Source organism: Aythya ferina (assembly GCF_964211825.1).
Source record: "Aythya ferina genome assembly, chromosome: 2".
Lineage (NCBI taxonomy): Eukaryota > Metazoa > Chordata > Aves > Anseriformes > Anatidae > Aythya > Aythya ferina.
Window position 1 is genome coordinate 3,893,006 of NC_140297.1, and position 27,812 is coordinate 3,920,817.

Consider the following 27,812-nt stretch of genomic DNA (forward strand, 5'->3'; position numbering starts at 1 on the left):
TGCCCCATTTCCTAGAAAACAGACTTCTGAATAGGGGAATGCAGTAAGCATACCTGCCGATTCTACCACATCTGAATATCATGGAGATAATATTTATAGATTTATTTTAGCTATTTAGACATCCTGCAGCCCTTTTTGACCACAGACAGATGCATGAGATGCATGTATGTTATGGAGACTGGTCAGCCTCTGTCTGATCAGCAGATGTCATATCAACTCCTTCTATTAGTAGGGAGCCAGACCTGTGGCCTTATATATCCATGGGTCCTTATATATATATCCTTATATGTAAGGACATATATGTATATATCTTTTTATATTTCCTTATACGTATATCCATGGGTCTGTTCTATCCTGTGCAAACTGATCTACTGCTCTGTATGCATATCTGGAAAAAATGCAGATTGAAATATTTTGGGTATGTGTGGATTTATTATATGTGTTATGTTGACTCTTAGGAGAATTGCTCTGAAAAAGCTTTAATGCTCTATCTCCTAGGAGATATCTGGAGGATGAACTCTGCTGGGCATGCATCTGGTCCAAACAGCAGGGAATGCAAACTTCCCACCATTAGTTAGTTTCCATGGGCACTCACAGAGCCTCAGGAGCTATTGTGGCTTAGTTAGGCATCTTGGAAAAGTACTGTATGATGTCAAGAGGTCTAATTCATATCTGTCCTGGAAGCTGAATCAATCCTTGCAGGCTGATGAAATATTTCTGAAGAGGTGCACTATGGGTTACTGGTCATGTTGAATTCTGCTTTGTTTGCATTGTCAACATCCATAAGATCCTTTTTTGGCAGGACTACAATGTATGTTTTCACTGACTTCCTATTTCTAAACAAAAGGCATGGCTTACTCCACACCTCTTGCAGTACTTGCAAGAACATTTGAGTGTTTTTTTTTTTTGTTTTGTTTTTTTTTTTTTTTTTAGAGCATTCAAGAGCGCAGCTTGCAAACTAGAAAGCTGTCTTTATGTTAGAAATATACTTTCAAATACACAGCACCAAACTACAAGGGTGCCAACCTTTGGAGTTAAAAACTAGTGCTATATTAGGCATTCAAAACACCAGAAGTAGGCACCAGATTTCAGCTTTTTGAGGATAATATTGTAAGTATCCTGAATATTTAATGATTACATTCAAAAAGTGAAAAATGTTGTATCGACTTGAAAAAAAAATCAATGATTAAAAAAATCAAGTTGTAGTCATTTATTTTAGAGTCCAACCAGAGTCTTTGGTTCTTGCTCTTATTCATGCAAAAAATGTCCTGAACATTTTTTACTCTAAAAAGAGTGGAGGCTATCCATATTATTCCCATGCACAGATAAAGGTGTTTCAGACAGATATCGTTTCCAGGATGAGATTCAAATCCTGATTCATTTTATTTTTCTGAGAGAGTGATTTGACTTTTCATAAATGAGTTAAATGTTTCCCTACATTAGCAGTTAGTAAGTATCCAACAGGTGGAGAAAACACTTATCAATGTGTGTGCTGGCACCATTTAAGGACAGTGGCAGGAAATACAGCAGTACCAGGCTGTGAATTCTGACCTGCTCCTGAAAAGCCTATTCAAGAAGAGCAGTCTTTTCATGGCTGGTGGAGCTCTGTACAAATATGATAGTCTGCTCAAAGGTTTCCAGAGGGGCCTATTGAAATTAGCAGCTCAGTAGGAACCATCCATAGCAAAACTCCTGCACACAGTGCCAGAGAGAAACTTATTGTATGAATTGCCCTCTGCCACTATTCCTCAGTGCAGTTACATACAGCCTATCTTATAAAACAGAGAGAATAATTACTGGTCTTCATCACTTAGATATAATCTCTAAAAGGAACATTTTATATATATCAGCTCTAGTAAAAAACAAGTTCTGTTTTCAATAAGCATAGACAAATTAAGACATATTGTTTACTTAGGAGCAGGTTATGACATTGGATTGTATTTCTTAATTGTGTATAGCTGAAAGAACACCTAACTTTTGATTGAGACAAAACAGGAACAATTTTTTATATCATGGTTGTTCAAAGTGTTAGTGCAAGGAAAGAAAAAGTAGGGGAGATGAAATTATTTAGTATGAGTAAATAAAAAGGTGCTGGTTTTTATGCCTCATTTTATTTTATATTTCAGTATCACAAATGAGATACTGAAAGCTTGAAGCCAAGTTTATATTTTGTCTTGCTTCAAAACTGTGGGAATAGGTCTGTTAATTTTGGTTTTTCATTTACATATATTTTACAAGAGATTCACAGGTCTCTCTATAGATAGTAGAACAGGGAGCTGTGAAATACTGAGGAAGACAGATTGTGATGATGAGATCTGTAGGTCTTTCCAAGGAGTTAAATTTTTCCTCAGTATGGAGAAAGTTGGAAGAAAGGCATTTGGTTTTACAAAGTCTGGCTAGTGGATGATGATAAAGATGAGGCCATATCAGTATAATCAGCACAGAAATTCTAATTTCTTAAGCATGTTAGGGTTGCTCTTCATCGTTGAAATATGATCCCTTTTTCCTTGCAACATTCATGTAGATTTCTTAATTTATTTCTTCACACTTTTATTTTTTTATCCTTTCTTCTCACTTCATTAAGATAGAGTATCTCCCCATCTCTGCTGACTCAGCAACACAACAGACTTCCTGAGATGCTGAACTGGATTGAAATCATTACCAAAACCAAGATTTTTAAGACTGAGCAACTGCCTGCTCAGTCATCACATTAAAAGCACCGAGCCATGGAGCAATCACTGTTTGGAAGTAAGTGAGTCCGTAATAATGTCATGGACCATTCATTAGACTGCATGGAGCATAAGAAAATAGGCCCAGAGGACTGTGCAATAAACATTATTATAAGCAAATGCCAGCTGCCAGGAAGAGGGAACCAGCACTGCTGTGGAAAATGGTTAAATTGCAAATGTCATTTTAAGAACTGCAAACCTGACAGAAGGACAAATCATGCCAAAAAAGTAATAAACTTTAGACAATTTATTATTTATGTCTGCTGGAAGGGAATATGCTGAATGTCCTTAAAGAAATATAAAAGCCTGCTTGTTCTCATTACGCTATTTCCATAATAAACACCCCTCCAGGGCTCTGTGCAACCATATTTTTATGAAACTATTAATAAGGCTTATTCATCTTTCTTATTGTTATTTTTTTTCTTACTTATTAATTTTGCTGTAACAGTCAACACCTGGGACAATCCAATCCTTATCTCCCTGTTTCCACTAAGGCAAGAAGAATTATTTCCCATGATTCCGCCAGGCAATCTGTATCAATTATTATTATTATTATTTTTTCCCCAGTTGTATCAGTTAATGGAAAAATTCTTATTAACCTTTACATTAACTGGATTCAGGCCTGAAATAGATAAGAGTCTCTTCCTCACCATGGAAGAAATTTGCACTGAGCTAACAACACTTATCTTACCCAACTGCAATGATTGCTATTGCGATAACATGAGACTTGCTGGCCATAGTCCCTACTATTCCTCAAGTTCATATATCACAGACTTGGCTTGAGTTGCTGGTAGTTTGTAACTGTAAAAGAAATCCTTTCAGTCTTTGCCATATCTGTTCACAGTATTTCATGCCAAAAAATTATACATATTAAATCTGTGGCCTGTATACATAGACCAATAATGAAAATGAGATCAAACCATTTAGACTGCTTATAATAACAACAATAGAAATTAATGCTTTATTTATTTATTTATTTATTTATATTGCAATTTGTAGGCTCGACTGTTGATGTTGCCATGGAGGGTATCTTGACCTTATTTCCCTAGCAGCAATTAACTTCTCTTGAATATGATGGGCGAATTCAGTTGTTGCACCTCAATCAAGCACAGCAAGAACTTGATTAACTCAGAGCATTGGTGATCTGCATTGAACAACCCATCATCTGGAAGTCAGTCACAATAAGACAAATATCTAATCATCCCCATCACTTCTCAAACTCTTAATGAAAATATGTAGGCTTATGGAAGAATTATTTCTAGTAAAATGTACCTTAACATTTTCACTTCCAGTCTGAGCAATGCCGGCTTTTATTCTTGTTATTAGTCTTCTGAATGAGCTGTAAATAAAAATTGATCGATCACTCACTCAATGACAAAAAGTTTGAGGGTGTTCAGGGCTTTCATTGCTTAGATTTTAATGTTAATCTTGCAAGGAGTTGAAGATTTTTTAAGAAATAGTCATACAAATGAGAAACTCATCTTGATGTCTCACATGCCTGTTTTATCTGAAGAAAGTCCCTGGGATCTCTTGGTCACAGTCCAAAACACAACAGGGATGGATGTATTGTGAGTCCTGAACACCAGAAAGTAAACAAAATAAATGAAAATATACTTTTTTTTTTTTCCAAAATATCCTTAATTTGTCCTAATCATTTTGAAGACCTGACTTCAGTGCTTAGATCTAGTATTAATGCATATTTTTAATTCAAAGATTAGAACTAAATAAAGGGATCCTAACCCACCGTTGGCAGACTTTTTTTCTTTCCTTGTAGTGTGCAACATTCAAAAGTCCTAAATCTCTACAACAATCTGTGTAGTTCATTCGGTTTTCCTCCAGGTCATTTTTAAGGTTTTCTTGTGTAAGTTGTCTAAATAAAAATAAAAAGGCAGAGAGAGTGAAACTAGAGGTAAATATAGGATTTTCTTCCTCTCATCCTTACTTTCCTTTCATTTCCTTGTCTTTTCCTCTCCTTGTTCCTTTTTTTTTTTTTTTTTTTTTTTTTTCCTCCCATTTTCCTTTCTCCCTTCCCAATTTCCTACTCAGTGTTATCCCTGTATATCCTTGTTTTGGTATTTCCCTTTGCACTGCAGATAGCTGCAGATAGTTCTTATATGTCAAGTTTCATATAACTTAATAGTGAAATAAAATGAATGAATGACTAAATAAATTTCAAGAGAGAAAAAAAAAGCTTGTAAAAACATCATTCTGATTTAAGTTACATTTGGCTCAGAGAAAAATAAAGCTTCAAAAGGGCTTGAAAAGTTTTGATGCACTTTTTGAGTATAAGAGATGAAGCACTTCACATTTCTGCTGAACTAGATTACTCCTCTGTTATAAGGGGCAGGAGGAAACACCTAGGAAACAGTTTTTCTAGGAGAAACTATTTGCAGTACACATAATTGGGCCCACTGAAGAAACATTCATGCTTGCTGCCTTTCTCTTAATAGAACATTACATAATCCAGGTTATCAAATAGATTGAAACGTTTTTTCTTGGCACTGGCCTTTGCAGATGGGAACAGAAAAAAGTCTACTTGAGCATTATTACTACAACATTAAATACTATAAACTTAATCTTCTCTGAGCTGACATTCCTGTGGGTCTGGCAAAAAGAGAAGGAAGGAAATTCAGGCATGAATTGTGGAATAATATCTCTAAGATACAGCACAGTTTTGTGGTTAGTAGCAGAATCCCTCCAACCTATATGCAGCCCTCTGAAAGCCAGAAATTTATTATAAGACAGTTTAAGGTCAGAGTTTAGTCTGAAGTTAAGAATTCTATATTTGCACATGTACATGCAGATGGCTAGATATGAACTGAATGACTACTTCCCACTATATCCAGTTGTATTCACATCTGAAACAACACAGCAGCATGGGGCAAGCAGGTATTAAACTATCTATGAAATCTTTCCCCACCTTTCTGGTACAGTAGCTGGAGTCCAGGTGGGTACCTCACAGTGCCTAAAATTACAGTACATGTTTCTGTTTGGCAATTGAATCCCATCCTTACTGGTTGATGACCTTCACCAACAACGTTGATCTCCATTGGGTGTACATGAAGCTTAGACACCCATCTCACATGGAGAAACACGTATTTTGACTCTGAAGTTTGGATGCCTTAATCTTGAGTTAGTCTCTTCCTTGAGGCATAGAGATATGATGCAGGACCTGTGGAAGATGTATGCATCAGATGAAAGCCAAAAATGCCTATGGCATCTCAGATTGCACAAGACTATATGAGGCATCTGAGTTGAGCACTAAATCTTCTGCAATTAAAGAAGGGAGATGTGCTTTTCCATAGGACAAAACCTGTTCTAAAGCACACTTGTAACATAGGTTTGTTTACATTCTGTTACCTATGGATACACCTCCGTCTCCCCAGTGATCCTTTACACAGCTCAGATGATTTGGTTTTGGCTAGCTTGCGTGTAACAAAGGTGGCAATAAGGAACATGGTTTAGGGATGGGACTCAGTAGGCCAGGTTTACAGTTAGACTTGATAATCTCAAAGGTCTTTTTCAACCTAGATCACAGAATCCCATAATCATCTAGGTTGGAAGAGACCTCAAGATCATCGAGTCCAACCTCTGACCTAACACTAACAAATCCTCCACTAAACCATATCACTAAGCTCTACATCTAAATGTCTTTTAAAGACCTCCAGGGATGGTGACACAACCACTTCCCTGGGCAGCCTATTCCAAAGCCTAACAACCCTTTCAGTAAAGAAGTTCTTTCTAATATCCAAACTAAATTTCCCCTGGTGCAACTTTAGCACATTCCCCCTCGTCCTGTTGCCAGGCATGTGGGAGAATAGACCAACCCCCACCTTGCTACAGCCTCCTTTAAGGTGCCTGTAGAGTGCGAAAAGATTGCCCCTGAGTCTTCTCCAGACTGAAAAATCCCAGCTCCCTTAGCTGCTCCTTGTAAGACTTGTTCTGCAGACCCCTCATGATTCTAACTTGTTAGAGGAGATAAATTCCATTGTTGTGACTTCCTGCCACGGGCTCAGGCCATCTGGCTTCTTCTCCTGTTCCTCCACTGTGCAGCTGTGGAATCATCATACATTCACCATATGACTCTATTTTCTCTTCTTGCAGAATCTTTGTGGTATAGGCTTCCAATGGTAATAGTTGAAAAATTCAGGCCAACTTTATTGTTGTATTTAGGTAGAAGTTAGCATGATCTTAAACACAATCTTAATAGTAGATTTGGTTTAAATATAGTAGAAATAAGGGACCTTTTCACAACAAGCAGTTTGAAAACCTTTAATCAAAAATGGTTTTGTAATATAAATAATGGGAGGCTATATAGATTTTCCACTTAATATGGCTGCTTTTCTCTTTTTCTTATTACTATTTACTTATTACTATTCACAAAAACAAGCAGACAAACAAACTTCACTAAAATATCTAAAATATTATTAACCAGATACATCACAAATCTAATCTGAATTTGCCTAAGAGGATTTGAGGTCTTTGTTTTGGCACAGTTTGACAGTTTTTATTTCATGTCTCCATTAGGCTCTATGAGCAAGATTCCATATTTGTGTGCAGAGCTCTCTCAGAAATTCTACATTTCTTTACAACAGAAAAGATGCTTTTCAGGAACGCTTTGTGTCCAGAAGCAATAAAACAGTATGACAATGATACCTAAGGTTAAATTGGATACACATCCCCTGCTTTTTCTCCTATGTCCATTGCCATGATGCACAGTCAACCCTTACTAAAATGAAAAAATGTCTCATCAGGAATGTGTATCACTTCTATAGTCCTTTTTTTCTCTCTGCCACTCTTGCAGGCAGTCTCCTTTCTGCTTTTCTGTCTGATAACACACATTTTGGAGAAAAACAAAAGGGTGCTGAGCATTAATTAAGGACGTTCAGAAGTAGTGGGGAAAAAAACCATTCAACAGATGGAAGCTGAAGTGGGTGGAAACTCACTCTGTTTTGGAAAACAAACAAATGAACAACCTAAAATCCCCTCTCATTTACTATAATATGTTTTCTGAACTGTTGGCAGTCTTCAAGATTTCTTACAGAAGCCAAATTAATTTACCTTAATCTTGCACAATGTTCTAGTAGGAATAAGTACAGTTTCAGGCAGGCAATTAAGAACTGTACCTTTCAGAGCCTGGCTAACGCTGTGAATATTTTGTAGAGTTACAGACAGAAAGCTGTCTGGTTGCATTGCAAGCATAAACAACAGTTAGATGAGACTCAACCACAGTGAAATTCCAGCATACAAATGACAAAGCCCTGAATATCAAATAGATTTGACATGTTTGCTGCTGTTGTAGCCCAACTGGTTTCTTATCACAACAGACATGCCCATTTTTTAAAAGGACTGTTACTGTTTTCTGATTTAAACCATCAACTTACAAAATAATGAGGTTTATCGTAATGTGATTTAAGGTATTGCAGATCCCAGGTGTCTGCTTCATGCCTGTAGCAGATGGTTTTGTCCCCAAGGTGGAGGAAGCATGATGGCATACATCTCTAAAATTAATGTGGATTTCTGTTTATGTGCTGGACTATGCAATCGAGTGGCTATAGGAACACACCTGCCTTCCATTCTGCAATGTCTCTCTGGGGGCTCTAGGAGAAGGACAGGGGGAACATGGACCTCTGGGATTTGTAGACTCTGCAGTAAACCTTTCCCAAATAATCAGAGATGTTGGGTAGCCTTGTTCTAACTGATACAGGAAGATATCATGCACACAGTGAAGCAGATACTTTGCCCAAATTTCTTAACATTGAGAAACACCAAGTATGTAACTCTTGTGATCAAACAGTGATCAGAGGAGAGCTGTGAAGCTGTCAATATTTATCTTTACTTCTTCTTGTAGAAGTGTAGAGTCAGAAAATGTCATTAAGAATTAGGAAATACTGGTTTGTTTATTACCATCTTCTTGTGTGTCTTTCCATTGCCACAGAACATATAATACTACATCTACCTCTAGTCTTTTCTGATATCTCCTCTTTTTCTAATATTCAATAGTTTGTCATTTCATTTTGATATTTTTCACTCTTTCTTGCTTTGATTTTTAAAGAAGCAAGCCCAAAATTTTCAAGACAAAACATTTCATGCCATAGCTCCAAATAGAGCTTGTTACATGTTTCTTTTCCCTTTTCCAGTCAAATGTACTTTTAATGTTATCACTTACCAACATTGTTTACTAGATTTATCCCTAAAGGATGATATTTTTATTATTATTATTATTATTATTTTTAGATAAGATCATAGACTCATAGAATCACAGAATGGTTTGGATTCGAAGGGACCAGATAAGGCACACTTTTCAACATCCCCACTCTCACTATGCACTCTCCTCCCATGCCAACTGCTGTGCCATGCTCTGGTCCTTCCCACTCCCTAGGGCAGCTTTTGTATGTGCTACCTATGTAGCACATACCCTTGTCAGCCACTCTTGTGAAGACTCCTGGCTGCTGGATGCTCCCTCTGCTCCCTGGAGTTGCTTCAATGCAGAAACCCCTTTGCACATGGCTATTCCTTGTTTCACTGCAGAATGGGCCTGGAGCTGTTTGCCTTAATGAATAACTGTTAATGGCAGTTATGTCACTTTTAAATGTTCCACCACCACTGCTGCTGGCCCCAACCAAGCCTTGATCATCTAATTCCACCTCCTTGCCTTGAGCATGGACACCTCCTTGTAGATCAGGTGGCCCAAAGCCCCATCCAGCCTGGCCTTAAGCATGTCAGGGATGAAGCATCCACAGCTTCACTGGGCAACCTGTGCCTCACCACACTCTGAGTGAAATTTCTTCCTTATGTCTAATTTAAATCTACCTTCTTTTACTTTAAAACCATTACCCTAGTCCTATCATTACACCCCCTGACAGAGTCCCTCCCCAGCTATCCTGCAGCCCTCTTTAGGCCCTGGCAGGCCACTATAAGGTCTCCACAGAGCCTTCTCCTCTCCAGGCTGCACAACCCCAAATCCCTCAGCCTGTCTCCAGAGCAGAGATGCCCTCTTTCAGTCAGCTGGATCTTCACCTGACTGCCACTGCTTCTCAAATATGATGGACAGTGGTTTAGCAACTTCATCTGCCAGTTCTTTTGGATATATTTTGTCGTTTGTCTTGATGTCCCTGACCAAATTTAATTTTAACAGGGCTTTAGCTTTCCTAACCAGATCCCTGGCTACTCAGACAATTTCTCTGAATTCCTCCCAGGCTACTTGTACTTGCTCCCACTCTTTGTAGGCCTCTTTTTTCTCTTTGAGTTTGGCCAGAATCTCCTTGTTTATCAATGCAAGTCTCCTGGTGCCTTTGCCTGAATTCCTCTTTGTTGGGATGCAACATTCCTGAGCTTGATGAAGATGGAAGAAGTACATTTCAAGGTTAAGGTGCTCTGATCACATGCTGTGATTAATCTCAGACAGGGTCTGTTCTCTAAGAGTTGGAGTTCAACACAAATTACATGCTGAATTTCTCCTACAGTTAGTGATAGCTACGAATCCTCACGAAGTTGATTCCACATCCAAAAAGATGGGCATTACAGATCAAACTCTTTCTCCCCTCGTTAATTTACAGGATTGGATACATCTGATGAACTATCTGGACTGTGCACCCCCATTTCACACTTTGAGAGAAATGGGTAATTTTAGACGGCTAGCCTGGATTTTATGTCTGAAGTTTTAAAAGACTAAAATCTGCAAAGATTAATTTCCTCCTTAGTTGCCCTGGTTCATATTTGTCTCATGAATATAAACAAATATCCTTCCATTATTCTCAATTAAGCAATCTGTGAGATCTGAGCAACTTAGGACAGAGAAACTGTGTTCTTATTTTAGTTTAAGGCATAAATCTATTCTGAAGTTTAAAGTTCACTTGCTTTGACACTTGAGAACAGTAGTGAAATAAACTAATTAAAAACCTGATATAATTGACAGGTCCCTTTTAATTCAGCCCTATCTATTCAAACCTATGCAAGAACAATTACAATATGCAAATGCTGATGATCCACCTTCATGCTATTGCCTATTAAATGTCACAGAATGAAAAATGCATTGGATTACCATAGTTTCCTTATTTGTAGCATGATAATGCTCTAAAGATATATCAAAATGTCACTTACCTGAACTGGATTACGGACAAAGGAGTTGACCCATTTCATTATTACAGGTAAAACACAGTCTGTTAAACAGAGTCTGCTTCATGTCAGCCATAGAGAAGGAAAGTATTTGATTAATTTACCACTATGCATTTCAGAAATTTTCTGAAATTTGCTCATCACTTACTATTATAATGACAGGCATAACAATTTCAAACCTTTGAAATACTTAAAATTTGAGCATTTTTCATTTTACTATGAACCGAGATTTGCCTCAGTTTTGTAAAGGCCAGAATGTATTAATATTTTTATACCATAAGAGTACAAATTGCTTTTCTAGGCAACTAGCTTGTTAGGGGAGAGAGAGTGGGTAGCTACTGTCAGTATCCTACAGGAAGAGGAAGGCATAAATATTCTGCAGTGTTTTTATAGCTAAAAAGAACTACCAGAAAACATTGCACAAATATGATGTTCTGGTGTCCACAGGAATGGCAAAAATCAAATCCCCAAATCAAAAATCAAAATCCCAAAAGCTGACATAGTAGAAAATTATCCAGAAGTCATATACATTAGTTTGAAGTGAGAATAAGAAACTCAATAAATGACAAATAAAACAAAAACTGTGGTCTCCTCCAGCTTTATGAAATCTGTAACAATGAATGTCTTTCCAGAGGTCTGAGCTCCTGTCAAACAGATCTGATCTCACTTTTTCTTTTCTTTGAAAACAAAACCTAAATGAACTGAATTTCTTTTGCCTCCTCTAAAAGCTCAAAAAACATGTTAAAAAAAAAGGATATATTTTATTTGTTCAGTTCTAAAGTTTGTTCCAATACCTTTTTTTTTTTTTTTTTTTTTTTTTTTTTTATTTGACACAGATAAATATTAACAAAAATGTAAAGAGAATTTTAGCTCCTAAAGAAAAATGGTCTCCTGATCCTGAAAGGTTTTTGTTTGCTTCTTTTTTTTTTGTTTGCTTGCTTGGTTTTTATTGAGGATGATGGACTCTGTCTTATCATTTCTACCTCAACAGAATTCCTAATTAAATTACAGTAAGGATCTGGAGCTGGAAAAGCTTCAGAAGAGGAGTGGCAGGTAGAGGAATGAATGGGAAATGAGAGAGAGAACTGCTTATGCCCCAAATTCATTGGAGTCACAGGCTTGGAGATTTCTAAAAGCAAAGTTCATAACATCAATGCCTAAATTAAAAGGTTAATGTTGGATTTATCTGGACTAGTGTACAGTTTTGTTCATGACTCATCCAGTTTAGTAATCTTTTTTTTTTTTTTCTTTCTTTTTTCTCTTCAGACAAATTCTTCTCAGTTGGCTCTTATCCTGAGGGACTTGAAAAGAAATGTTTTATTATTTCCCAGGTGTGTTCTTTACAGCTGTAAAATGTGGTCTAGACCATGGAGAAGATTAAGATGTTTGTACATATTTATTTCTGGGGACAATTGCCTCATCAGGCACCTCTGATATTCCAGTACATGGATAATACATTCATTCAATCTCGTCTTTGAAATGAAGATATCAATTATACAATCTCTTCCCCTCAGGGGTTCTACCTCAAAGAAGCTGGTAGAAACCAGGAGAGGGAGGAGACAACTTGTAAGGTTCCTTGGATCTTTTTGAACTCACACCTGAGAAGCAGATGTTAACATTCAACACCGGTCTTGGTAATGCCACCATGGATTGGAGCAACCACTGCTCTGGATGGGTTCCTAGCCCTATGTGCACAGTCACAGTGTTACAATGGGATGATAGTATAGATTACAAGTGTCAGTTGTAATGCTTGGAAATTCCTGTCTCCAGAGCTAATATGTGGAAACTATTGTCTCTGGCCTGCACATGCAGTGATTAATATTGTTACTGAAACTCAGCTACATTTTTCTCAAATTCCCCTTTCATGTGCTTTAAACTTGAAGCACTAGAACTGCTTACACCTTTGATAAAAAAATTGTATTTATATTGATATGTTTTTAAAATACCATCTGAGTCTAATATGAATATGTCCGCATTACATATAAACCATCTGGAAAATAAGAGAAAGAAATATGAACTGAGGGGGAGAAAGCAGTATATTTCCAAATTGTCATTTCCAGTTGTTTTCTTCATTTGTCAAGAGAATAGAAGCTGCAGTTTTGGAGCTGCTCACATCATCTCTCTTCTGAATCTCTTTCTTTAATGAACTCTAAATCCAAACACATCAATTGGAAAGGATGATATGGGATCTTTCACAATGAGAACAGTCAGGACAAACTAGAGCAATGATGGAATCAGTCAAGAAAAATGGCTGTTTTAACATCTTTCTCAGGGATTCATTTCCTGTTTATTTGTTTTAAATGTATACAACATTACTGAATTCTAAGCTGAGCCCACCACTGGGGAAAAAAAAAAAAAAAGAAAAAAAAAAAAAAAAGAAAAAAAAAGAAAAAATTCCCAGGAGAAAGTACTGACATACTGACAAAACCTTTGTTCCACTAATTTCTAAGAGGAACAGTCTAATGGAAAAAAAATAAAAAAAAAAATAAAAATAAAAAATAAAGAAAAAGAAAAAGAAGAAAAATAGGCTTTACAGAAATAATAGGCTAGAAAGAGGGGGAGATAGATCAGGTGTGCCGACCTGAGCAATGTCAATAATGTATGAAACTCTGTGGATTTATTATAGTGGTAAAGGATGTCAGTAGTCTGTCAATATGGAGAATAACTACACTTCAACATATTGCATCACTTAAAAAATAATAACTTGCAACTGGTTATGTGCACAACAAAAATAACTGTAGGTTATTTAATAACAGTAGCTCAGTCCAAATAGAACTGGGACATGACACCTGCCATTTTCCCTGTACTGATTTAATAATGAGATTTGACTTGCTCATATGTATAAATCATTTCTAGAGGGAGATTACACCTGCCTAAGCAAGACACTAGATTAAGTTGAAAGCTGTATGAAATAACTGGAGGCTTTGAAAAAGGCACCTTTAGTGTTCTTCTTTGTCAGGAAGACCTATGGAAAAGATAGGGAGAAGGGAACAGCCAGAGGTAATGGAATCATTCTGTTTTGGTGAACATGTATTAAAATCTGCTGTTTTGGGTTTGCTTATTCCACTTTTATTATTATTTATTTAGTATCCTGATATATATTAGTCATAAATCCTTGTAGATGTTCACATTTCTTTATCAACTGTGCCGTATCAGTAGCTGCACATACCAGGAGACGGTTGTGCCTACATACAGGCAAGGGACCTATGTGAATCCAGTGTATTACTCTCAAAGCCAAGGAGGATTTTGTACAAATGTGTCTGCTCTCTGTTTTTCACCTTTCTATAGGCTTCAATTAAGAACAGGTAAAGCCATCTTAGCTCTTGCCCCACTCCTGCCTATAGGGTGAGGTTGATCTCAGGTAACTCTTGCCACCAGGTTGCTGGTAAGCAGGCTGAGACTCCTCTGGTCAGAGGGGAAAGCATGAGTAATCTTCATCAGACAGGATGAATCATCTTTAAGATGCTGTAGTTTTCTATAGTGACATTTCATATACCAACTTTTAGAATATTAGCAGCTAGGTGAAGTGAAGCACAGGTTTGATTATTTGTCCAAACTCCAAAGAGTGACTTCATCAGGGTGGAACTCTTAATAAGTGAAATTGCCATTTTGTTGTCTTCACCTCCACACCAGTACCTTCACTCACAGAGCAATACACCATAGTTACAGGGACTTCTAGATCTCTTAATTCCAGAAGATCTATTATATTTGAGCAAATGAAGAAAAAAGTGCCCGTTTTTTTTTTTTTTTTTTTTTTTTTTTAATTTATTCTACTTTCACATGAGAATGGCAAACTATTTGTTTCCCACCATCCCTCAGTGTCAGAGGGTCTAAAAAGATTTTGCTGAAGATAAAAAAAAAGATGAAAAAGAAAGTTGAATCTCTTTCAGGTATGTACTGTGTTTTTCAAGTCAAAAAATGACTGATGGGGGAACCTTTGAGATTAATAAAAGAGAATTTAGGCTGCTTTGAAACCTTGAATGTATCATTGTGTGCCATCATTCCTGTGGAAAGGACTGATTTTAACAGGTTTATCTGATCTGTAGGTCCTGGTTCTAGGCATTTCCAGTCAAGTACCATTAACATTTTAACAGTTATAGCTCTGATCAATGGAAAGAGGTTCATCCTGCTGAAGGGTAGGAATGAGGAATTAATGTATGGAGTTGTCTGTCTGTGCTGTTTTGAATGAGGATAGAAATGTATGGATTATTACTAATTCAATCATATGATTTCTTTTTGAACAACAACAACAACAAGAAATACACCATTAATGTCTTGTTTAAAGAAAAAGAATGAAAAAAATATATATATTTCTTGTGAGTCCATGGGGACCAATGATGATAAATATTTTCTTTTAGGAAAATGTCTATTTCAGAAAAGTAAATAATAGCAAAAACCGAATTAACAGATTAAGAAACATAGTACAGTCAACATTTGTCTTGGGAGAAAAAAATAATTTTCCCTCTCTTTAATTCAAAAGATGTGCAGTAAAATATGGAAGAGCTCAGAATGTTAGGTCTAGCTGGTAGAGAATTGAGCTCTTTCCTGATTTCACATCCACGAGAGGGTAAAAATTTTTACCTGTCTTTGCCTAAGCTGAATTTTGCCTTTAGCTGAGCTAAAACTAGAATTTTTTCCCATTAGAATACTGACTGTCAAATTAAAACTAAATAAAGCACTTCAATATTGTACATATATATATGCATATAAAATTCAATATATAAAAATATGTATATATAAAAAAAATATAAATGTATATATAAATGCAAAACCACACAGTTATTTGCAAGACTTTTCTTGCTAATTAGGCTTTACCAATTTCCCTGAACATAAAAACTGTCCACAGGGACTTTTCAAGATTAAAGTGTCTTTCTCTTTGGAGATTCAGTGTAAATAACTAAAGCCTTTAAAGGTGCTTTCAATTAAAATGATTAGTATCCAGCCAGAAAATAAGAGAAGGTAGATGGAATATTCAGACTAGACTAAAGATTGAGTGGTTGAGTGTTGCAGCCTACTACTTCGATAATTCAAAGCCCAGGGAAGGAAATAAACATGCCTCAGTTGTCTCAGTAGCATACATTGTTAAGCACGTTCTCAGGATTGCAGACCAAAGTGAATCAACATGCTGCACTAGAGAAAAAGTGGCTTCTGGATTAGTTTCAGCATTCTCAAATGTCAGAATTTCACAGAATTGCACAAGAATTTCAATCTTTTTAACTGATAGCAGGTTTTTAAGGTATAGATATCTGAATATATTGCGGCCAATTGCCATGAGATGAATTTGATGTGAAAAAGTAGCAAAACAGAGAACTAGAGACAACTTTCAAACAGACTTTTTAACAGACTTTTTATTATTATTATAATTCTTTTTTTTTTTCTTTTTTTTTCTTTTTTTTTTTTCTTTTTTTTTTTTTTTTTTTTTTTTTCTTTTTTTATTGTGCACTGTGATTTGTTCACTAGCACACAACTATATTTTTCCCAAGGTGGTAAGTACTATCTGACATGAAAAACTTGTAGAATTCAGAGATATTTGCAGGGTGAAAACAGTCAGATAAGGGACATTCATTCAATGTGACTGGAAACAATAACAGACCTCAGTGAGCAAACTGTCCTACTTTCCCAGTACATTGGCGGAAAGAAAAGAGTTAACTCTGGACTGTGCTTCATTTAATTTACTTTAGAGATCTGCTTCAGGGCAGTGGGAAGCACATTCGCAAACTCAGTGACTGGATATTTAAGGACTACATGGAGAAGCAAGACCAACTCCAGGGAGAAGTTTACACTCCAGATGTCAACCTTACGTATGCATCCATACTGGTCTGATGAGAGGCTTTCAGAGAAACTTTCAACACACACTGCATCGATCTCACAAGTTACCTTTCGACAACATGTGACTGATTGCAGCCAGCATCTGTCTGCACAGTTGGCTCTGGATCTTGCACGCACTTTTTGTTGTTGTTGTTTTGTTTTGTCTTTTTGTTTTGTTTTGTTTTGTTTCATTTTGTTTAAACCCAATGCAGCTGGCTGCCAACATGTGCAGCACATAAATGTGGAATTGAGTTCAGCCTTTGAGGTCACTCTCCAGAACCAATGAAGTCTGTGAGAAAAGGAAGAAAAAATAAATAAAATATGTAGCTATTTTAGAGTCCAGTGATGTTTAATCTGGGGGAAGGTGTCACAAAACAAAGGTCACTGAGGACTTCCAGATTTGCAAGGTAGGCTTGGAGACAGACCTGATATAATCTACCATTTTCTGCTGAGCCAGGTTGCTACTGTCACTGCAAAGAAGTACAAGAAACTGCTAGCATAGACTAACTGTGAAATTAATCTGCACCATCATTTAAAGACCTAAATATTTAGATGTCTATAATTGAGTTTGTCTCCATAGGGCTTGTAGTCAAACCAAAGAAATGGAAATGTGAGTTTGCCTCCAACAGTCCTATCTGTTAGAGGCGTCTCCAACAGATATCTCCTGTATCTGACTGCATAAACGATGTTCTAGAGGGACCTAATACTCACCTCTGGTGACAAAGGAACCCTAGGGAGACACCAAAATGCGGGGAGATGACTCCTTCTTTCAGTTTATGCTTCACAGGGAATTCAGACAAGGACTTCATCCCAGGGAGGATTTAGCAGCCTTTGCAGCCAGAAGAAGGTTCTTTAATCAGGTTCGTTGGATTGCCACATTCCTGAGGAATTCATAGAGACTTTACCACACTTGCACAGAGGCTCTGTTCAGAATTTAAATGTTTTTCCTGCTCTGAGAATCTATGGCCAAACATAACTGCTATTTGAAACTAATTATTTTGAAATATCTCTGTGTTCTCCTCTTTGCACAAAATGAGAATCATGCTGATTTTGGGGAGACTTTTTCTTTCTCTCTTTCTCTCTTTCTCTCTTTCTCTCTTTCTCTCTTTCTCTCTTTCTCTCTTTCTCTCTTTCTCTCTTTCTCTCTTTCTCTCTTTCTCTCTTTCTCTCTTTCTCTCTTTCTCTCTTTCTCTCTTTCTCTCTTTCTCTCTCTCTTTCTTTCTCTCTTTCTCTCTTTCTCTCTCTCTCTTTCTTTCTCTCTTTCTCTCTTTCTCTCTCTCTCTTTCTTTCTCTCTTTCTCTCTTTCTCTCTCTCTCTTTCTTTCTCTCTTTCTCTCTTTCTCTCTCTCTCTTTCTTTCTCTCTTTCTCTCTTTCTCTCTTTCTTTTAATTTCCTTTTTTTTTTTTTTTTTTTAATAATGAACAGCTGTTGATGAGTCAGATATATTGAATAGAAGTGCAGCAGTGAGCAAACTAAGAAGGAGTTAAGGAATATGAATTTCTTTTAGTAATCTTGTGTGAGAGTCTGGCAATCTATTTCTGTTGCATGTCAGCACTTTTGAAGGTTTTAATACAATGGAGATTAACAAAAAGTGTTTTATGCTAATTCCCAGGTACAATCCTGCAGGCCAGTGATACAGAAATTTAGGATCTCCTTCCTAATTTCAGAAAAGTGCAGCTGAGCTTTTATGAGCTGAGAGATGAACCTGGACATTTGGGTTGAATTTCATCTAAATGAAATTCATCTAAATGCAATGTCTGTTCTCTAGTCACTGGTAAAGAAAGGTGTGGGGATGACTAGACCAGACTTACGTGTAAAATGTTTAAGTCTTTGAAGTTGACTGCTCTTTTACATTTCCTGGTAGTTAGAAATATTTTTCTAAAATGTAATGCAATATTTGTGGCTCTATATTTTGATATTTTATTCTTTTTCTTTCTCTTCTGTTCTGTTCATCAGAGATCTCTCTCTATATATGTATGTTTGTCCTATAATAATTTCTGTTTCTATTTAAATTGTATATTGTATGTAAGTTATATATCCACGTTCATATTTTTGTTCTGTATTTAACTTTCTATATCTGTATATTACTGAATGTGAAAAAAAAGCATAAATTCATACAAATTATTTAGTTTCTATAGTAAACCCAGTTTTTCCAACTAAATTTCCGAGAAGGGAAGGGAAGGGAAGGGAAGGAAAAAGAAAGAAGCCAGATTCTCCACAACTAGACTTATTAGCCTTATGTGATCTTCTTTGGAGGACATACAAAAAGAAAAATGAGTTTAGGCTATCATGTAGCTTTAGTTCTGTTAATTCAGCCTTCTGAAAATCCACAGTGTCTCAGTGACTAACTTCATATCCAGCCTGCTCTGTCTAACATGGTCTTGAGTGCCTAATGTGATGATGCAAACTTTTTTTCCTTAAATATCAGTCTGACATGAATTACAAGTGGAATGTGATTTCTGTTCATTCACACAGTCACAGTGCTATAAAAAACTTCCCTGTGCCACGTCTGTAGCATTTTTGTTGTTTTTCTTTTCAGCAATCTGATGGTAAGCTACAAGGAATAAGATCAATGTGCTCTTGCTGTGTATGCCTGATTAAGGTTTTGCTTGCTTTTCTATTTTATTCTGCAGCAAAGTCAGTCTCTCTGATTTACTGCCTATACTGGGAAAGGTAAATATTATGTACATCATTATTTCACATTTAAAAGAAGATTGCTGTCGTTGCACTATGAAACATTTGGTACTGCCTTAGTTAACTTTAGTTTTACTAAATTAATAAAAGAGATTTCTTTTAATTGCCTTCTTTCCAACCTGGAAGAGAACATTTAAGAAGAGTTAATATTTTCACTACCATGCTGATTATATTTCTTCTAGCCATACAATATCATTGTTATCTTATTTTTATGGCAATAGACATACCAGTAGTAAGTTTAGCCAAAAATTGGTTCTTTTTTTCTGCTTGATCGATTTTATGAATCTGATTATATTTTGCTTCAAGTCGGTTCAACACGATTGTAACTCAAGGACCCGATGAAGTAAGTCTTCATTTTTCCCTTTCACTAATAAAAAGTGAATTTAACAGCTTCTAGAACATAATTCAAAACCCAGGATTTTTATGCCTTGACACTTGTGCTGATCTGATGATTGATTAAAATTCATAACCTAATTACAAATATGCATGCAACTTTGAAAATTGTAGTGTAAATTCAGATCATTTTAAACAAGACTTACAGTGGAAGACAGCTATCATTTTTATTTCAGCCTGTAAAATGCTTCATGATTGTTTGTCTTTTGTAGCATTGTTTTCATTTGAGAATTGCCTGGATTTGATAGTAAAATAGTACAATTGGAAAACAAGAGCACTGATGCTATTTTTAAATCCCCAAAGGCCATTTCATGCTTCTTTGAGTCCTTGTTAATGTAGCAATGACATTATCTGATTGAAAGCATTCAGCAGGCTTATGAAAAGTGCCACCAGCCAAACCCAAACAAAGCCTGTTGCTACTCATTTCAGGTTAAAATTACAGCTGTAAATCTGTGGCTGAAAAAACTCCCCTTTTTTTTCTCTCTCTTTTTTTTTTTTTTTTAAATTAATTACTTAATTATTTTTTTGGTGTGGGGAAGGAAAGCATTTGGAGAAAAATAAAGAGAAATAAAAACATTTTTAGCACTTTTTCTTCTAAAAAGAAAAACAACTATAAAAGTTAACTTTTGAAAGTAAGAAAATGCTAGGTTTGGCATTTATTTTTATCTCTCTTTTTTTTTTTTTTTTTTAATACATATTTGCATACTTTTAGTTTTAAAATGTATGTAACCTGTATATATATACAAATAGTTATCTGAGTATATATGTTATGTATGTAAGAAATTACAAGTGTGAATAATTTGTACTTTTTCTATGCTTTTCAATTATGTTCCTAAAATAGTGTGAATACTGTCCATAAAATGCATGCTCTCTCTTTATTTAATACAGTATTATTTGCTAGTATTATTAATAAAAACTCTTGTTAGTAAATTATGTATCTAACGTTATTTAAAAGGAAAGATGCTAAGTCAGAGTTTTTATTTCCTCATTTTGTTGTGAATATCATTTCTTTTGATGTTACTGAATAATAACTCACTGCACTTCTCAGTCATATCAGATGTCAGTTAAAGAGAAGTGGCTGAGAGTAGCCAAATACAGTCTTCCTAGAACTTTCCTGGGTGTAAGGGATATTCATTTATTCAGGCCACCCAAGTACTTTGAGGCCTTCTGTAGTCCATGAACTTTGTTCTGTGACTCAGAGGGAACTGTGAAAAACTCAAGTGACTTGAAGGCACAAGAGTATTAACTGATTAACTGATATTGGATTAGATACAGGCCTGTGTATGTCTTAGGAAACTCTGTCCCTGGTTTTGCTCCTTGCTTTCTGAGGAAAAGACTTAATTCCCTTGTGACCCTTCAACATCATACATTTTCTCTAAGAACATCTACTTTTAAGACTTTTTTTTTTTTTTGGGGGGGGGGGGAGGGGAACAAGAAGTCTCTTAATTTGTACAACACTTAGCACAAATGAATTTGGTATGGACTTTCAAGGTGTTTCTGCAGAACAACTAATAAATAGAATCATAGAATCATAGAATATCCTGAGTTGGAAGGGACCCTTAAGGATCATCAAGTCCAACTCTTGACACCGCACAGGTCTACCCAAAAGTTCACACCATGTGACTAAGTGCACAGTCCAATCTCTTCTTAAATTCAGACAGGCTCGGTGCAGTGACCACTTCCCTGGGGAGCCTGTTCCAGTGTGCAACCACCCTCTCTGTGAAGAACCCTCTCCTGATGTCAAGCCTAAATTTCCCCTGCCTCAGCTTAACCCTGTTCCCGCGGGTCCTGTCACTGGTGTTAATGGAGAAAAGGTCTCCTGCCTCTCGACATAATAATACTAATACACAAAAATAATAATACACAAAGCTCAAGTGTTTCAGGTAAAGAGTACATTAGCTCCAAGGTGGCTATATATGGAGGAAAAAATTATAATTGTTCCCAGGTTGAGTTGTTCCCAACCGAGTGACCATTCTTGACAGTGAACATCAAGGCTATACAGTTGATGGAGCGAATTCATGACTGACTAAATGCAGGTTTTTGCTTCAGATTGAACTGAATTGAAATTGTAATTGTCATTGTCTCCAATTCTTTCCTGTTAAACGATATATTTTGTTTTTCCTTTTTTATGTTAGTTTCAGAAGAACTTCCACATTATCATAGAAAGAGAACACAGTAAAATAGAAGGTGGTAATAACAATATTTATATTGAGGAAAATATTGAGGAAAATTCAAAAAAAATCATTAAGATTCTGGACATTGCTGGACATAGGGGTGTTTTGAGTGAGCTCTGACTGCAAGGTACCATCATATATATATATATATATTTTTTTTTTTCTGTCCATATCAGAGGTAGAAATAAATTTCTAGCTGTGACACATCCTTCTGAGAAATGCTGCTTTGGATTTAATCCCATCAAACCTTCATGTATTTTGACAGGTCTGACATGGTTAGGCACAAGCATGGGTTTGAAGAGTTTCACACTAAAAAGAGATTTAATTAGAAGTTACTATAGGATAAGAATACTTTCCCATGACAGATCAAGGTAGTAGGACTGCAGACAAGTTGACTCATAAAGATCTCACTTCTATTTTAAAAATAAATGTGTTAACTTTTAAATATAATTTCTTTATAATTTGAAATACACAGCCCTTTTTATGCCTAATAGCATGTAAAATGCAATAAAGATTCCACCCAGAGAAAGCAGATGTCTCTCAGTACATTGTAACGTCAGCATCGGCTGTTTATGGTCTGTGAGCATTCTGTGGGCAAGTGGCAAAAGATGATTTCTTTAAAATTCATAAAAAGGCTCAATTAGGCTTAATCGAGCCTATTAGGTACTCCCTTTGGGGAACATAATTTCACATTTACCCTGGAGTCCAAGCAGAGTTATCATGCCTCCCTTTGTTCTCCCCCACTTGTTAATTTATGTATAATTAAATATTTTAACATGGATACATCTGGTGCTTTTATTCTATTTTTGTCTATATGTTTCTAGGCTACAGTGGTTCTAAAACCTGACAATAACCATTTTTTTTCCACAAATTGAAGAATATTTGGCTTTGCCTCAGAAGTTTTTTTTTTTTTTTTTTTTTTTTTTTTTTTTGTCTGTAATATCTGTTTGGCTATTTGGGTTTCCTTAGCCTCTAAGGAAAGTTCGGAAAAACTGATACAGTTTGCTTGTCTTGGGTTAACACCTACTTGCAAGTTGTACAATCTCCTTTTGAATTTGTACAGTTTCCTTTGTGGATTTGTACAATCTCCTGTGTTTCTTCTGAATTTGTTTTCATTTCTTTTTCCATCTTGCCTGGAGTCTTGCACAATTGAAAACAGCAGAAAAAACAGCACTGGATGCTTTCTTTGTCTACAACTTTAATGTCTTTAGAAGTTCTAGACCTTACTGATCATTTATTCTTTTAGAGAAAAAAAAAAATCAAAAAAAAAAAAATCAAAAAAAAACAACCTTACATTTTCTTCTGAGATACCCCTTTGGAAGACACTGGCAAGGTGGTTTATTGTGTTTACTTCATGACTTTCTACCATCTGTGAGCACATGAAAAACAGAGTTAACTTCCTGGAGAGAATAAAGTCTTCAAAGAAGCCTGTACAAGAGATGTTCTTATATAGACAAGCTTGGATTAAAGTGGTGGACATAAAATGTATACGAAAAAAGGTAAAATCAGATAAATATTTTGAGCTGTCTACTGCACTAAGCTTAGATACAATAGAAATATTCAGAGGTTTGTGTTTCCATTTGTTTTTTCATGCTGCACAGTCAGATTAGTGTTGAAAGAGAAATGAGGATTGGTCAAAGACCCTTGGTTTGCTCAGCCCAGAGCAGAGCAGGCTGAAGGGAGGCCTCATGGTGGCCTGCAGCTCCCTCATGAGGGGAGCAGAGGGGCAGGTGCTGAGCTCTGTTCTCTGGGGACAGTGACAGGACCTGAGGGAATGGCATGGAGCTGGGACAGGGGAGGGTCAGGATGGGTGTTAGGGAAAGATTCTGCACCCAGAGGTGGTCGGGCACTGGGACAGGCTGCCCAGGGACATTGTCATGGCATCGAGCCTGATGGAGTTCAGGGAGCATTTGGACACTGCTCCCAGACACAGGGGCTGATTTTTGGGTGGTCCTGTGTGGAGCCAGGAGTTGGACTTGATGATCCTTCTGGGTTCCTTCCAACTCCAGATGTTCTATGTTTATATGGTTCTGTATTATTTAGAGGCAGTGGGAGAGCAGTCTTCTTTCCTCCTCTCCTCTTTGTCTCTCAGTTTAACACTTACAAAATGCACTCCTCCAACTCTACCAGTTTCTGGAGGTTAGAGTTCATTGCAGGTGGGATTCATTTGCTCTAAATTTGTCATCTGAAAATTGCATATGTCATATGCATATGTCAATTGCATAAATAGTCATGAAAAGTGCCCTTGACAGTCACCAGACAGGAAATTGGCAGACAGTCAAAGTGGGTTGAATCTCTATACAAGGTGACTTAATAAAGAGAAAATCTGTGACTATCTTAAGCTTAGATACCTAAAGTTAGGTGAGATGAATCCTACACTTTTCAGATATATCTCTACTCTTTGAGCCTTGGCTCTGTAGTCCTGTAGTCTTTTATGCAGGAATGGGTACATCCAGGATGGTTTAGCTTTCAAAACTGGACAAAAGGAGAAAGAACAGAGGGATTGAAAAGGGTTCAAAAAAAAATAAATAATAAAAAGAAATAGATCAGCAACCTCTTCACTCAGTGACTTCTCAAACCTCCTTCTGGAATTGCAAAGAAGTGCGATAGTGGTGTAGCATGTTTAACTTTTATGATTTTAAACATCAACATAGCAAGTTTATTGCACTGACTAGCCATTCAATGGTTAGACCTATAACCAGCCATTATGTACACAGACACAGAGCTGCAAAAGCTCTGCATGGAAATCTGCATTTATTTAAAAGATTTGTTGATATTAAGACCAAAAAGATCATCACAATCTTCCATTCTGATCTAGAGCAGACTGCATTCACTCACTTAAAGCTGAAGTGGAGTTTACACTTTTAAAGAGAAATCTGAGCCTGCTTGAAATATGGCAAGCAGTGAAGAAATATTCCGTTTTACTCTTTCCTTTCAATTTCTGCCCCTAAGTTTATGTCGTACATGTACTTTCAGACTTTGGGAAGTGCAAACTTTGCAGTTTTGCCTTTGTTTGGCATAGAATCTACCATCAGTCTGGTGCTGCTGAGAATTCTGTTCTTCATCAAAGTCCTCAGTTGCTATGTGTTAATATTTGTGCATGTATACTAACATATGCCTGCAAAATATTTGCCATTCATTTTATCTTGATTTTTTTTTTCTCTTTAAAAAGCAAGAATTATCTGAATTACATTGGCACCACTGTTTTAAGTCTTAAAATAGTTCAGTCATAAAGACAAGGAATTCTGTATGATGTGATACAGCATACAGAACCATAGTATGGACTCTGGTCCCGCTGGATTTACTACATGCTGTTTCCCTCAAGAACTGACAATTTATTTAAATTTCAAAGGAAATATGCTGTAGGAAGGAACTTTTCTATTTCCAGTTTAAGGAGGAGGAATGAGGATTAAATATTTGTCCAGTAGAGCCTGGACCAGTAGTTTGTTAGTTTGATTAATTATTGAGTAATTTTAGTGTAATTTATTGCTTCCTCATGTTGCTGTCAAGCCATAATTGCTATAGGGAAGCAGAGGAATCTGTAACGTGGGTTAATGAATAATCTTGGGTCTTATATAAACTTAGATTTTATTATCCTTTTATTGCTATATTCTTAACAGCTGTCCAATGCAAGCAAAAGAAATGAACCCTGTGCCCTCTCTGTACAGCTCACACCACCATAGCTTCCTCACAGATCTGCCCACCTCATTCTTACTGTATATTGGCCCTGGCTGGTCCCCAAATTATGTGTGGATAGCATATGAGAGCAGGAGAGAGGTAAGGGCCAAATCAGTACTGAAGAGTTTTCAGCATGTTAACAACATGGGCAGTTTGGGGGCATGGTTGAAGCCCGAGTCCTGATTCCTGAACTTTTCCTGAGATGATGAAACCAAGGTTATCTATCCCATTGCAATATAAGCAACTATAACTGGGGACATTACTTGTCTTCTGGGTTTGCTGTCTTTCTAAGCTACACCTACCTTATATTAGCCATGAACATTTTAAATGGATCTAATTTGGGCACTCAAATCCTATCCAATATGCTTGGTTTTGTGGTTTGTATATTCCATCATTTGTCAGACTCTCAGCACTTCATGATATTTTAATTTTTCCTCTGCAATAATCTAGTATTCCTGTAGTGTGGCAGCTGGGAATATTCACTCCAGCTATCTCTGCAGCCCAAGGCAGATGGCTAAACTGCTTGGTCTGCATGGGAAAAGAGAGGTTGTCTTGGAGATCAAATAAGAAGAAACTCCTAACCTAAATCTAGCTCACCTCTGTCTCTGTTGGTGAGAGGCTGCAGGGAAGAAAACATTGCTCAAATCCTGTTATGGAGAGTAAAAAGTGCTGAAATGATTCTGAATTTTTTCAGATTAGAAAGTTGTATAAATATGTTTTAATTATTTAAACCAGTGTCACAAATTAATTAAAGGATTACCTTTTTATTTATTTATATATATATATATATTATCTAAATGAGAACGTGTTTAAATGTTTAAGATTGTGCTGCTTTATTATTCTTCTACTTTTTTTTTTTTTTTAATTCTCTTGAATTCATATTGAATTTTATTAAAATACTACTTGTCATACATAAATACCATCATCATAATAGGATAAGCAAGGCTTCTTAAAAGATAAAGTGGTTTTGAATGGCAGAATGTGAGCTCTGCCATAGATGTTAGGTTACTGATATTTCAATGTCAGAATATGGACTCCTGCCTAAAACTGAGAGAAAGAGAAACATGGTCTGTTTCCAAGAGAAATACGTTCCTACTTTGAGAAGACATACAAAAGGAGACTCCTTTCAGCTTTCAAAAGCGACATCAAGTCAGGTCAGAAACTGATGGAGGTGATAAAAAACCTTCACCTGTGGTGGAAAATGATGTTGACAGAGTGGTGCTCAAAGGACTTAAGATCTAACTAGACAAAAGAGGATTGTCTCCAGCATACATCCATGGAAAAGTGCAGTCAAACATCCTGCATCAAACAGAGAATATTGTCATCTTCTCATCTGGGTTTAGGATAGGATTAAGCTACCCCAGGGCCATGGACAGAAAGTGAAGTGAAGCTGAAACTCTGAAGGATGTTCATATTGCCTTCCCTTGGGTAACCAGTGGGGATATCTCAGTCTTTAAAAAGGCATTATAGGCCTTTCCAGAAGACCATTCACAGAACCTGAGTTATATTCTTGCTCTCAATCAATGTCAGAAAGTGTCTGCTTTTTCCAGGAACAATACAGGGAGTTGAGGCTTCTACCCAAAACTAAGGACAAGCATGATCTTACCCTGTCTCCCATGAGATTTGATCTCTTTTCCAAGATTTCTGTTAGTGTTCTTCTGATAATGGAAGTGTCTCCTGCATTGAAGAGTTGGGATCACCATTTGCTATAAAGACTGATTACAAATTTTTCAAATGATGGTGAATGATGTCCATAAAGGTCACTCCTTAATTGTATTTGAATCCCACATTTTGAAGCTGATCCCTTGCTGAGGTCTAACCTATTGACTGGGATGGAAAAAAGCAGAAAAGATTGAGACAGATGAGGAAGGCTGGAGAAGACTTGTTTTCCTCTTTTGGTGTCTGGAACACCTTGCATGCTAAATCAGTTTGGTTAAGAAGTAATCCTAAATTTAGGGTCCTTAGATCCCCTGATGAAATATTGAAAGCATCCAAGCAGATTGCTACTCTCCTCTGTCTATGCACAGGTGGTGTTATTTCAGAGCTTTTTGTCTTGCTCAATCTGTAGTGTTACTCAGAAAACAAAGAGACACGTCTGCTACAAAATTTATCCCTTCCATGCCCTCTGCCAGTTGTCAATACCTTTGTCTGAAGTAGAAGAGCATGAGTACAAAGATGAAAGACTTCAAATGTTCTTAATATGAGTAAAGCAACTGCTC

General features: G+C 36.5%; 1 long non-coding RNA gene across 1 annotated transcript; it reads right to left on the bottom strand.

The window, feature by feature from the left end:
* Positions 1 to 17,372: 17,372 nt before the first annotated feature.
* LOC311432813 lies at positions 17,373 to 27,219 on the bottom strand. Its single transcript, XR_014690355.1, has 3 exons — positions 27,200 to 27,219; positions 23,205 to 23,284; positions 17,373 to 17,536 (listed from the first exon to the last, which is right to left on the bottom strand). It is a non-coding gene; the product is annotated as an uncharacterized lncRNA (long non-coding RNA).
* Between the last annotated feature and the right edge of the window lie 593 nt (positions 27,220 to 27,812).